The 13,553-nt window shown below is 44.1% G+C and overlaps 1 long non-coding RNA gene across 1 annotated transcript; it reads left to right on the forward strand.

Annotated features, from left to right (window-relative positions):
• Positions 1-570: 570 nt before the first annotated feature.
• LOC115789841 (uncharacterized) lies at positions 571-6,138 on the forward strand. Its single transcript, XR_004020729.1, has 5 exons — positions 571-821; positions 2,220-2,278; positions 2,598-2,689; positions 3,576-3,668; positions 5,899-6,138. It is a non-coding gene; the product is annotated as an uncharacterized LOC115789841 (long non-coding RNA).
• The last annotated feature ends 7,415 nt before the right edge of the window (positions 6,139-13,553 follow it).

Raw genomic sequence — 13,553 nt, forward strand, 5'->3', positions numbered from 1 at the left:
AAAATAGAGGTCACAGAATCTCGGGTAGCAAATATGGCAATATAGGGCTAAATATGAATCTGGTGTATCATTGACATTTATTACGCTATAATAAAGGCAACTTCGTAGGGGTTGCTCGCCCAGGTGCCAAAAAGTCTAGGACCGGCACTGGCTCAGTGTACCTGTTCCCCTGAGGGGAGTTCAGGAAGAGAGGGGTCAGCAAGCGACAGGTTTAAATTCATCCTTTTTGCAGCCTTACTTCAGAAATCGTGGAAAGCATCGCATCTCTCCACTCGTGGACTTTTTATTTTATTTGGCTCTACCAGGAGGAGACACAACGGTGAGTAGCTGCTGCCAAACTCTGCACCAAACTTTGAGGACTTTAAACATTTAAAAAAAAAATTTTAATCCGAGAATTATGACCGAGAATTTCTAAATTTCAGACTGTATTGCTATAATTTTCCAACATTTTTAAATGGCTGAATGATGCGCGATTTTTCATTGGCAAACAAAAGAACACTACTGTTTATACTGTGTTTACTGTAATAAACTTACCTGCCAGCGTCACTTCCACTGCGCAAGAGGGCTAGACACACCTGCAGCCAGGTCACTCTTTCATTTTGTTTATTTCGTCGCCTCAGCGCAAAAGCTCCACAGGAAATGAATGGAGAGCAAGTGATGTCTCTCTGCCTGTGTAAAGTCTTAGAAGTGAGCGTCTCCCGCTCACCAACAGCGCACTCAGAAACAGCGCACTCAGAAACAGCGCACAGACCGGGGCATTGAGGACACTCTGCGGACTCCACGTTTGCGCTTTCCTGTTCATTTTTGATAAATATATTAAGGTAAGTTATTAAGTAAGTATGTCTGTTAATATGTTTTCATTTCTGCTACTACTGTTGGGCATTCGCTAGCTAACATAGCACTTGTTAGCTAACTAACAAACCAAACAAGCATAGCCCGTTCAGGCCCTGCAGTTTCTAATAGTTTTCTAATAGTTTCAAAGCCTAGTTACTCATTTGAACCCCCCCCCCAAGTACTTACTTTTTGTGGTGGAAGTTGTTTTTCAAGGCGCAATTTTACGGTCAAAAGAATTTTTAAAGCATGAGCTGCGACTGAAAAAACAAATCTTGAGATTTAAGCATCTTTCCGGTGCCCGTGCCTTTATTTGAACTTAGGCGGGTTTTCCACTGCAGAAGCACTCGGTGCTCCGCCGAAAAAAGTATTCAGCTCCGTCCTCGCAAACTAGCTGGTCTCGAACCAAGAAAGCGTGAAGAAAGCGGCAGAAGGGCGTAACTCTGCCATCTCAACATCAGGTTTTCTACCATATTACATGTGTATTACATGAGAAAAGCGAAGCGATTTTCACGGCTGTGAATTAGGTTGGGCTCTAAGGCTGAACTTGCTGCTTTGTATCAGTTCATATCACAGATGAAAGGACACGAAGTGCGCTGTCTGTGTTTGCCTCTGTGCTGCACACAGATGCTGCAGTAGTTTGGTTTGGACCATAAAAGGTATTTGCAGCACAAGAAAAGGGAGCGTGTTCTCCCACGATTGTGCGCTTTGGCTTCAGTGTCCAGAGGAGGACCTGCCCACACTCATACTAAAGGAGCAGTTCACAGAAAGGCGGTGGAAACGCAGCCGTTTTTAAGCCGGTTCATTGAAACCAGCGGCAGCACTGGCACGAGCACCGGCTCCTCGGCGGTGGGAAAGGGCAGGGGTATTCAGCTTCAGGCCTTGAGGGTTTGTGTCCTGCAGCTTTTAGATGTGTCCCTGATCCAACACACCTGAATCAAATGGCTGAATTACCTCCTCAGTATGCAGTTCTCCAGAGTCCTGCTAATGACTTGTATATCTGACTCAGGTGTGTTGAAGTAGAGACGCATCTAAAAGTTGCAGGACACCGGTCCTCGAGGCCTGCAGTTGAATATTCCTGTTGTAGGGTCTGTTAGGCTTAAAATGTTACATTTCACATTTTAAAAGTTTCTATAAACTCATATTTAAAGCTGTTGTGCCAATCTGAGGACAGAGAGCTACTCCCTAATAGGAGCCAAAAATCAGATTAGTTATTTGGATGAAAAATATTCGGAAACAATAGTTGCAGGTTGAACTTGCATGAAATTGTTCATTTTTTTTTTTTTAATTAAAAAATTGTGTGAAGCATGCACATATTAAATAGTGTGTAGGTAACCTGCAAAAATCCCTTTCAACTTCAAAATTCTTTGTTTTGTTTTTTTTTATAGAACAAGTGCTCAGAGTTACTGAAGAGCTGCCTTGTGAACAAAGGCCCAGTGCACTAGAGGTAAGATGCCAGTAGCCTACATCTGGAGGACATTTCATCCTAAAGGAATAGTTCACCCTATAATGAAATGCAGTCATCATCTACTTTACTTACTTAAAATCTCATGTAAAAAATATTTGTTGCAGATGCATTGGAGCTGTACTGTAACCAGTGCCTGTTTTCTGCAGACAAAAGAGGACAGTTGTAAAACACTGTTGCCTAAAACAGGAATGTTTTACTCGGCAACAACTAATACCATGTCTTCATATGCATTGCAAATGTATTTGTCCACGCTGCCCCAACCCTGTTTAATCGACATGTTTTTTGCTGTGTGCTGTAGGTGTTTGCGGAGTTCAGTAGAATAGTTACCAACAACCTACAGGAAATGTGGGACAGACCCTGTCAGAGTTGATCCAACAAATATATGCAGTGGTAAGTCTACTCTTTGTGTTTATTTATCATGACTTGAAATAGTGATTGCTGTTTTGCGGCCCTTTTATGCAGAAACTATGGTCAGAAACAATCGCTCACTCACTCCTGTAGCTTTTGTTTGACAAAGCTGCAGGATCTGTTGCATGCTGCAGGAAACGAGCAAATGCTATGATGTCAAACATGCGCAGTGTACAATTACATATTATCCATCCACTCACTTCCGTTTATCCCCGGAAGTGAGTGGATGGATAGGCTGGAGCCCATCCCAGCTGACATAGGGCGAGAGGCAGGGTACGCCCTGGACAGGTTGCCTGCCTGTCGCAGGGCCAACACAGAGAGACAAACACCATCCACACTCACATTCACACCTATGGGCAATTTAGAGTTTCCAATTAACCTAATCCCAGTAAGTGCATGTCTTTGGACTATGGGAGGAAAACCCACGCAGAAAACCCATGCAGACACGGGGAGAACATGCAAACTCCACAGAGAGAGAGAGAGGGAGGGGCCTGGGCCAAGGTGGAATTGAACTCAGGCCTTCCAGATGGTATTCTAACTGTGAGGCAGCAGTGCCAACCACTGTGCCACCGTGCTGCCCCAATTACCTATTATTACATATTTTCAAAAAATATTTTCAACAGTTTCACCACAGTTTACCAAAAGGTTTGACTTTCTTGACTTAAAAAATGTATGTTTTAAATTCATTAGCTTATTTTTCATCATTACTTGGTTAAGCTAATTACTGATATGTTATTACTGTATAGTGGTAATTAACTGTTGCCTCTGCTACGTAAAGCAGCCATCTACCACGACTACTACTTTTTTGTTCTGTAACTTTTGAATGACACACAATCTAAAGCCTAATTTGTTCATCATCCACTTCTAGAAACCAGATGTGACAGCGATGTGGACCATTGTACTCCGAGGTCTCCCTGTTCTACTTGGTGATGACTCCAGTGACTTCTACTTGACCTGCTTTGTAAGTTCTCATAGGCGCATCTAACAGGAGCATACACAGTTATGGGAAATGTGTTTACCAGTGTCTCATGGGCAGTGAGATAAAAACAGTAATTCATGGACATATTAGGTATTAAGTACAAACATTGGCATGGGTTGCTAGTTAGTTGAGAGTATGACATACAGTGGGTACGGAAAGTATTCAGACCCCTTTACATTTTTCAGTCTTTGTTTCATTGCAGCCATTTGCTAAAATCAAAAAAGTTAATTTTATTTATCATTAATGTACACTCAGCACCTCATCTTGACAGAAAAAAAACAGAAATGTAGAAATCTTTGCAAATTTATTAAAACTGAAATATCACATGGTCATAAGTATTCAGACCCTTTGCTCAGTATTGAGTAGAAGCAGTCTTTTGAGCTAGTACAGCCATGAATCTTCCTGGAAATGATGCAACAAGTTTTCCACACCTGGATTTCGGGATCCTCTGCCATTTTTCCTTGCAGATCCTCTTCAGTTCCGTCAGGTTGGATGGTGAACCTTGGTGGACGGCCATTTTCAGGTCTCTCCAGAGATGCTCAATTGGGTTTATGTCAGGGCTCTGGCTGGGCCAGTCAGGAATGGTCACAGTCAGGAATGATCACAGAGTTGTTCTGAAGCCACTCCTTTGTCTTGTTGGAAGGTGAACCTTCGGCCCAGTCTGAGGTCCCGAGCACTCTGGAAGAGGTTTTCTTCCAGGATATCTCTGTACTTGGCCGCATTCATCTTTCCTTCAATTGCAACCAGTCTTCCTGTCCCTGCAGCTGAAAAATACCCCCACAGCATGATGCTGCCACCACCATGTTTCACTGTTGGGGTTGTATTGGGCAGGTGATGAGCAGTGCCTGGTTTTCTCCACACATAACTCTTAGAATTAACGCCAAAAAGTTCAATCTTCGTCTCATCACACCAGAGAATCTTATTTTTCATAGTCTGGGAATCCTTCATGTGTTTTTTGGCAGGCTTTCATATGTCTTGCACTGAGGAGAGGCTTCTGTCGGCCACTCTGCCATAAAGCCCCGACTGGTGGAGGGCTGCAGTGATAGTTGACTTTGTGCAACTTTCTCCCATCTCCCTACTGCATCTCTGGAGCTCAGCTACAGTGATCTTTGGGTTCTTCTTTACCTCTCTCACCAAGGCTCTTCTTCCACGATTGCTCAGTTTGGCTGGACTGCCAGGTCTAGGAAGAGTTCTGGTCGTCCCAAACTTCTTCCATTTAAGGATTATGGAGGCCGCTGTGCTCTGAGGAACCTTGAGTGCTGCAGAAATCCTTTTGTAACCTTGGTCAGATCTGTGCCTTGCCACAATTCTGTCTCTGAGCTCCTTGGGCAGTTCCTTCGACCTCATGATTCTCATTTGCTCTGACATGCACTGTGAGCTGTGAGGTCTTATATAGACAGGTGTGCGCTTTTCCTAATCAAGTCCAGTCAGTTTAATTAAACACAGCTGGACTCCAGTGAAGGAGTAGAACCATCTCAAGGAGGATCAGAAGAAATGGACAGCATGTGAGTTAAATATGAGTGTCACAGCAAAGGGTCTGAATACTCAGTTTTTCTTTTTTAATAAATTTGAAAAAAATTCTACATTTCTGGTTTTTTTTTCTGTCAAGATGGGGTGCTGAGTGTACATTAATGAGAAATAAAATGATCTTTTTTGATTTTAGCAAATGGCTGCAATGAAACAAAGAGTGTAAAATTTAAAGGGGTCTGAATACTTTCCGTACCCACTGTATGTCATGACAGTGTTAAGTTACCAGCCTAGCTCCTGTAAAGTGAGAGGAATACATTATTAATCTCCAAAACTGAGTTATTTAAGTCCAAGACTTTGTGCATATTCATTTTTGTGGCTTTTGAGCTTTTGGGGTTTTTATTTGGCAGTAGCTCTTTGGTGCCTATTTTCCTCCTCTTGATTGATATGGCGCACTGGCTAACCTCCAGCTGTTAGCAAGGCAACTTAGCTTAGCACAAATCATTACAGTGAATATTTTGTTCACTTTTAACAAGCATGCTGACTTATATCTACTCTATTGTTTGTGCTGAGCTAAGCCGTGATGTTAAGAGCGGAGAGCTAGCTACTGGATGCACAGACACAAAACAGAAATTGATCATGCTCTTAAATCGCCTGAGTATAACTTTAATGCGTGACACTGGCAGGCAGTGTCACGCATTGACAGTTTACAACATTTCCCTGTTTTTGTTTGGTTTCACCACAGGATTGTGACGCTGATGAGTCCCAGGCACAAGTGTCTGTCGGGGAGCTGACTGTTGTCCGTGAAGATGTGCAACTCACTCCAAATCAGCTCCACCTTCACCCAGTGTCTAGTGCCATCATTGTTGAGGGAGATATTGTGCTGAATGATCTGCTTTATATAGAGACATAATATGTAATACGTATATATTTTTTATTTACTGAATTTATGTAACATTACTCAGGGATACAAAAGTGCACTTTTGTAGTGCACTTCTTTTTTTTTTTTTTTTTTTTTTAAAGCCTGTCATGTCTGGTAGATCTTGCAAGCAGAACTGTGATCTGAATGCGTTGTTGTGCCAAACATATTTGCTATTTCAAGATGAGCTCTATAGGTTCTCAATAGGCTCTTCTTGTTGATGTTTTAACCCTTTATTTTATTTATCTGACTTATTTTTCCAAATAATATGTAATAGCCAGAGCTGACAGGCTGAAGAAGAGGAAAATAAAGAGAAGAAAAAGGGAGAGAGAAAGGGAGCAAAAAAAAAAAGGGGAAAGAGCACAAGTCTATTAATCAGATACTTCATCACTTTAACATATAAAAAAATACTATCAATACTTGCAAAAATAAATTTGTGTGTGAAAAACAAAACTAACAAAGCATGTTACGCACACCAACAATTTTGTTGAGTTGTGATTGAGTGGGCGTTTGTGTCTGTGTCATGTTTGTGTCTGTGTCATGGAACGTACTTACCAATGAGGGCAAAACGCTGCAGCTCCACCCATCAGAAGCCAGAGGCAGGTACGGAAAGCCCCCGGAACCCCAGGCCACCAGCAGCCCACCAAGAGCCAGGAAGACCCCCGGCCACTCAGTCCAAAGACAACCGCACACCTACCCCAGCAGATAGGAGAGGGTGGTCTCAGACGGAGCCCCCCCAGTCGAGGAGCGAGGGCTCCCGGGAACCCAAGGCGATGAGAAGCCAGCCCCCCCCCCGCGGCCAGCCCCCTGCACTGGCCGGCGGCAGGGCTCCCGGGCCCACGGCACCCAAGGACCGCCCGACCCTCCACAGAGCCCCCCCCCACGCCGAAGAAGCCAACACAGCCCCGCACCGCACCCCCAAGGGGGGCAGGCCAGCACCCACGCCAGAACACCCAGCCCCCCCCAGGAACCCCGAGGCACCCCCATCCCAGGGGGGTAGGGGGGAGGAGGCAACCAGCAAGGAGCGGCCAGGAGGCAAGGCACAAGGCCCAGACCCAGGTCCAGCCATACATACAAACACACCCAGACACCCGTGTACACATTTATACACAGATACTCATACATGCCCATACATACTTACCCACACACAGATATGCCATACATACACATTCACTCACCCACCCATACTCACGGAGACGGTGACAAATACACAAAGACACACATTCATCCATAGCTACCCACCCTCTGAAGGCGGGGCAAGTGGAAACCACCCCAGGGCCAACAGCGACCCCAGGACGCCACCAGCCCGGTCCCCAAGGAACCACCCGACCCCTACCCCGGGCGAGACGCAAGAAATCGGGGTGTAAGATGACCCATCCACCCCTCCTCCTCCCCAACTTGTAGGTCTATGTGTTAATGTTTGTGAGTGAATGAGGTGTATAGGGTGCAGTTAAAATTGAGGGGACAGTTATGCCACAAGCGCCAACTGTTGGTCGTCAGCGCTTGCCCACACTGCCCCCCCAAAACCCTCCATGTCTAAAGTGCAAATAAAATTTGGAGACAGACAGTGACGAGGATCCGAGTGGGGCCACCTCAGCGGCCCATCTCATCAACCTCTGAGTAACATGCCTGCCCCAAAGGTCCTATGTGTATCAGGTTGTAAGTGTGTATGTGTTGTGAGTTATAATGACTAAAGTGCAATTAAAACGGAGAGGCAAGTGGTGGTGCAGCTCTCCACGTGGCCTCTCCATCCTACATCTGTGAGTGATGTGTATTCTGTGTGTGTGTGTGTGTGTGTGTTTGTGTATGGGGAGGGGGAGGGGGGGGGGGGGGGGCATATGACCAGGAATCCTGGAAGAAGAGAGCCAGCTGTCCGCTGGCTCAATAGGCACCCCGACCTCCCACACCCCAGCACAGGGCAGGGGGAGGTGAGCCCGGGGCCGCGGGGACAGCATCCCGGAGCACGGCAGCACCCGAGGTTGGCGCCCTCGCCCCCACCGCAGCGGGCGGCCCACTCCTCCTAGATGCCCATTCACTCAACAATAGACACAAACAGGCGACAGGACATACTGGCCTGGGCATGGAAATGCAGTGCCCAGTCCCCCCCAACCACCCCACCGCGGCCCCATCCCCCACCCCACCCCCCTGCAATGCAGGCACCCCAGGGCCCCAAAAGCGTAGACCGGACATCCCGACGTCAGGCCAACCCACCCCACCCGGCGGCGCGGCCGGGACAGCAGAGGCCCCCCCCGCGCCAGGGGGGGCCCACCGGGAGCCGGCGCGGCCCCAGTGCCGGGGCCCCAGACCCCAGCCCCCAAGCCATACAGGGAAGACCAGCCAACCGACCGAGGGCCGGCACCACCCCCCCAAGCACCCCGCCCACACCCCAGGACCGAAGGCAGCACCATCCAAGCCCCCACCACCATCAACCAGGACAGGCACACAGACATCACCAGAAGGTCGCCCCAGGACCCCAGCCTCAGGAGGCTACCAGCTACCCAGGCCCCCGGAGTCCCCCCCCACCCCCCCACAAAGCACATCAGGAGCAGAGCCCGCAGCCCACCACCCCCACTAAGTAATGGAGCTGAGCAGTGGGAACCAAAAAGAGTCAAATTCCTCCAATTTGTTTTTAGAAGAAGCAGACATTCTCTCTAAACTAACATGATCTACTAATAAATTTCTGTACTGAGTAATACATAGTTTATTTTTTGTCTTCCAGTTCATGAGGATCATCTTCTTAGCGATGCACAAGGCAGTAAGAACTATGTGTGATATATTTAACTCCATAATTAATTCACTGACATCACCTAAGATGCATAGTCTGGGGGAAGTTGGGATATGACAGCTAAACCATGTGGATAGATCTTCACAAATCCTCTGCCAAAATCTCTGAACTGGTACACAAGACCACAGAGCGTGTAGATGATTATCCTCTGAATTGCTTGTACAGTGGGTGCATATGTTTGAGTGTGTAAGGCCCATTTGGAACATCCTTTGTCCAGTGTAGTATGTTCTATGGAGAATCTTATATTGTACAAGTTGTATTTGGGGTCTTTTAGTCATTTTGAAGATATTTAAACATATTTCTGTCCATAAATTTTGATCCAGGTTGACAGAAAGATCACGCTCCCATTTTGTAATTGGGAGGGAAACTGAATCATCAGTTTTTATTAATAATTTATATAATTTTGATAACAATTTTGGGGTACAGAGGTTAAGAAATTCTGTTACCCAAATAGGCATTTCTAGATTCAATTGATTAAGGTTAAATCTTCCCTGTAGGACGGACTTAACTTGTTGATATTCCAGAAATCTACCGTTGCCAATTCTATATTTTGATATAAGTTCTTGGAACGTGATAAAATTTCCATCTTGGATAATATGTTCTAAGTTATTTATACCCTTATCACGCCATAACGGAAAATTCAGCATTTTCTTTTTCTGACAAATATCTGGATTGTTCCAAATGGGTGTTAGTTTACAGGGGATGAGTGAAGACTTAGTTATTTTTAAAAATTCCCACCAGGCTGTCAGAGAGGTATTTATACTAAGGACTTTATAGCAGTTATGATGTTTAATACTGGAACTAATGAAAGGTAAATCTGAGATTTTTATTTTTCCACAAAACGTCTGTTCTAGATCCAGCCATGGGTTGTCTAATGAATTGGATTTGATCCACTTTGAAATATACTGCAATCTACTGCTTAAGAAATAGTAATAAAAGTTTGGTAATTCTAGACCTCCACTGTGTTTTGGCTTTTGTAAAGTTTTTAAGCTTATTCTTGACGGTTTGTTTTTCCATAAAAATTTTGAGATGTTTGAATCTAGTGACTTAAACCAAGGAAGAGTAGGTTTATTAGGGATCAGTGAAAATAGATAATTAATTTTTGGTAAAACCATCATTTTAATGGCAGCAACTCTCCCCATGAGTGATATAGGTAAACTGTTCCAACGTGTGAGATCATCCTCTATTGTTTTTAATAAGGGGATATGATTTAATCGTACCAAGTCTGAGAGCCTGGCGGAAAAATTTATGCCTAAATATCTAATATTTCCTGACTTTAGTGGGGTCCTAGAGGTTCTCTGGAAATTACAATTCAGAGGCAAAACTGTTGATTTACTCCAATTGATAGAGTAATCAGATATAGATGAGAACTTATCTATCAGTGTGATAGTCTTCAAAAGAGAGCCTTGTGAATTCCCAAGGAAAAGTAATACATCATCAGCATAAAGGCTAAGTTTATGGTCCATATTTTCAGTTTGAATCCCTTTAATATTTACATTTTGACGGATTGCTGCTGCTAGCGGCTCAATGAAAATTACAAAAAGAGAGGGAGAGAGTGGGCAGCCCTGCCTAGTGCCCCTCTGCAGACTGAAACTTTGTGAAATGAGATCATTTGTCCTAACACGCGCATTCGGAGAGCTGTGTAGTGTTCTGATCCAGTTTATAAAGGATGAACCGAATCCAAATTTTTGCAGAACTGCTAGTAAGAATTTCCAATTTACCCGATCAAATGCCTTCTCTGCATCTAAAGACACGATTGTCGTCTCTAATTTGTTAATAGAACAATAGTCTATTATATTTATCAGTCGACGTGTATTATTGGCTGAGTGCCGACCCTTGATAAAGCCTGTTTGATCTGGATGTACAATAAATGGAGTAATACTTTCTAATCTTTTGGCAAGGGCTTTGCAAATTATTTTAAGATCTACATTAATGAGAGAGATTGGCCTGTAGCTGGATGGGAGTGTGGGGTCTTTGCCTGGTTTAAGAAGCAGGCTAATGTTAGCAGAGTTTAAGGTTGGAGATAAGATGTGGTCATTCTGAATCTGAGTTACCATTCTGAAAAAAATGGGAGCTAGCTCAGACCAAAATTCTTTATAAAACTCGGCTGGAAAACCATCTGGGCCTGGGGCTTTATTATTTGGGAGATGCTGTAGGGCTTCACTAAGTTCAGACAATGAAAGAGGTAAATCCAGAGCTGCAGCCTGGCTGTCATTTAGTTTTGGTAGATTTATATTATTAAGAAATTCTTCAATTTCAGTATCAGATGGGTTAATCTGTGGTGAATATAAGGCTTCATAGAAGTCTCTGAAAGAGTTATTTATTTGTTGTGGGTCATGAGTAATAATACCAGTCGAGTCTTTAATAGAAAAAATAGCTGTTTTTTCTTTATTCAGTTTTAATTGCTTGGCCAGGAATTTTCCAGATTTATTTCCATGCTCAAAGTTTTCCAAACGCAGCCTCTGCAACATAAATTGTGTCCTTTTATCAATTATTTCATTTAGCTCCAGTTTCAGTTTCCTCAGGCTGATAATTGTATGTTCTTGTGGTGAAGCGGCATAAGCAGTTTCTAAAGATTTAATTTTTTGTTCTAATTCTAACACAAGTGCTTTTTCTTTATTTTTCCTATGCGAGCAGTAAGATATTATTTTGCCCCGCATTACTGCCTTTCCTGCTTCCCAAAGAACACATGGTGAAATTCCTGGAATATCATTATATTCTAAGTATGCTGACCATTCCTTTTTGAAATAATTAATAAAATCTTCTTCTTTAAGTAATGATGTATTAAATCTCCAGTTCCTGATTGGTGGTGTGACTCTTTTCTGTGTCAGAGATATAGACACCGGTGCATGATCGCTAATAGTGATAGGGTGAATCTGAGTGTCTGTGATATCCATCATTATGGAGCTGCTAACTAAAAAGTAATCTAAGCGGGAATGAGATTTGTGTACTGGTGAGAAATAACTATAATCTCTCAAAGTAGGGTGATGTGAACGCCAAGCATCGCAAAGACCAAAATCCTTCATGTACTGTTTAAGAATGTCTGCAGACTGCCAGTTCCTCTGACTCACTGCTGTACTGAGCCTGTCAATATCTGCATTAAGTACCAGGTTGAAGTCTCCTCCTATTACAAGTGTGGTGTCAGAGTGATCTGAGAGTGAAGTGAACAAAGCATGAAAGAAGGAGGGGTCATCAACATTTGGTCCATATATACTAGCAATACATAAATCTGTATTCTGTATAGATAAATTAAGTATTACAAATCTACCTTCAGGGTCTATTGTACTGTTGCTAATGTTAAAGTTTATCTTCTTGTTAATCAATATAGCTACACCTCTTTGTTTGGAGTTATAGCAGGCTGAGTACGTGTGAGGGAACTGTGGAGAGGAAAGAGTGAGCACAGATGTTTTGGACACATGTGTCTCCTGTAGAAAAACAACATCTGCTTTTAAGTCTTTTAACCGATTAAAAATTTTTAGTCTCTTTTCCCTCGAACCAGCCCCGTGCACATTCCATGAGACAAATCTGAGTGTGCTCATATTTAAACTAACTGATGGACTGTTGTGTGCTCACTAAGGATGTGTGTGTGTGTGTACATATGTTCTGTATGTTGGCGTGTGCCCTTTATATTGATGTGTGCGTGTGTATGTGCACTGTATGTTGGTGTGTGTGCATCTGCGCTGTATGTTAGTGTAGTAAACTGTAGCATTGTAAGTGACGTAGACATATTGCTGAGTGCAGAAAGAAAAAAGACGTGTAAAAAGTGACCTAAGTGACATAAGAATGAAATTAGATGAGGGGAAAACAAAACAGAACAAACAAACAAACAAACGATCACGGTACTATGCTGACTCGTCGGCGTTAATGGTACTACTTAGACAGATTTAGACTATTTAATGGTACTGTTTAGATGGTTGAAAAAAAAAACTCAGAAAAGAACGTTAATATGGACACAGATCACCTGATCGATCAGCAGAGCCATGGCGTGGTGTTTTTGTCTCGGTAAAGCTGTCCGTTTACATACAGTTTGTCCACGGCGATGACAGCCCGGGAGCCTTCCTGCATGAGCTTCTTCCGGATGGGGAATAGAGCCTTGCGTCGCTCCAGAATCTCCTTTGGAAACTGGTCGTTGACGCTGAAGTCCGTCCCTCTCAGCTCCCGGCCGCGGCTCTTCACCAGTTCTTTTTCTTTGAAGTGTTCGAATTTGGCCACGATCGGTCTGGGTCTGCGTGCTCCGGGTCGCTTCCCTCCCAGGCGGTGGACTCTATGGAAGGCGATGGTCTTCACGGCGTCCTCCGGGAGCTTCAGGTGAGTTTGGATAAATTCCTTCACTGTAGCCTCCGGGTCCTCCTCTGCCTTCTCCGGGATACCTGAAAACACAAGATTTTCTCTCATGCTGCGGGCCTGAAGCTCGATAATCGATTCTTTAATTTTCTTATTTTCTTTTGAGAGCCGGGTCGTTTCCTCGGTGAGGGAATTCACCGACTCTCTGAGGACAGCGTTTTCAGCAGCCAGTGTTTCCACCTGATGCTGGCTGAACTCGACTGACTCCCGCAGGGCCTGAAACTCCTTGTGAAGGATTTCAACCAGGGCCAAGCGGGCGTCAAAGCTGGACAATTTGTTATTAATGGACTCCAGAATGTCCACAATATTGGTGGTGGGTGGCGAAGTTGCCTCTGGGGAATCTTCTGGGCGG

This window comes from Archocentrus centrarchus, chromosome 12 (assembly GCF_007364275.1).
Source record: "Archocentrus centrarchus isolate MPI-CPG fArcCen1 chromosome 12, fArcCen1, whole genome shotgun sequence".
NCBI classification, from domain to species: Eukaryota; Metazoa; Chordata; class Actinopteri; order Cichliformes; family Cichlidae; genus Archocentrus; species Archocentrus centrarchus.